This window comes from Penaeus monodon, chromosome 32 (assembly GCF_015228065.2).
Source record: "Penaeus monodon isolate SGIC_2016 chromosome 32, NSTDA_Pmon_1, whole genome shotgun sequence".
Lineage (NCBI taxonomy): Eukaryota > Metazoa > Arthropoda > Malacostraca > Decapoda > Penaeidae > Penaeus > Penaeus monodon.
In genome coordinates, this window is record NC_051417.1 from 26,155,776 (window position 1) to 26,156,207 (window position 432).

The 432-nt window shown below is 40.3% G+C and overlaps 1 protein-coding gene across 1 annotated transcript in view; it reads left to right on the forward strand.

Annotated features, from left to right (window-relative positions):
• Nucleotides 1–432, forward strand: part of LOC119593768 (putative sodium-coupled neutral amino acid transporter 11) — a 33,715-nt gene that overhangs the window by 22,900 nt on the left and 10,383 nt on the right. The window lies entirely within an intron of this gene.

Here is a 432-nt window from a genome sequence, read left to right on the forward strand (position 1 = left end):
AAATAAGCCTCGAATAGATGCTTGGCTTGGATAAACCAAGGACAAAAACAATAATTCGAGAAATTGCCAATTCGATTACCATAAGCTTGCAAGGAAAGAAAATCATATAATGGCCATTAAAGAAATAAATTTCCCTAAAGTATTGCGACACAAGCAGTGTAATGGAAATCAGGAAATCAGAGAGACTTCCATTTTTCCCCTAATTTTGACGAGGCTGAATGGATGTGCATTATCAAATAGGCTTCATTATCTGGTGATGCTTTAGGTAGAGATTGTGTTACCAATTACATCCTGAAGACTCCCGAGCTGTGCCATTTCTGACATGGTTAATGATGGTAAACATGTGATATGCAGCATTATGTGTGCTTGGGCTTGCCTCGGCGCTCATGTTTATGCGTTTCGCACACTCTTCCTGGGCTTCTGTACGCCAAG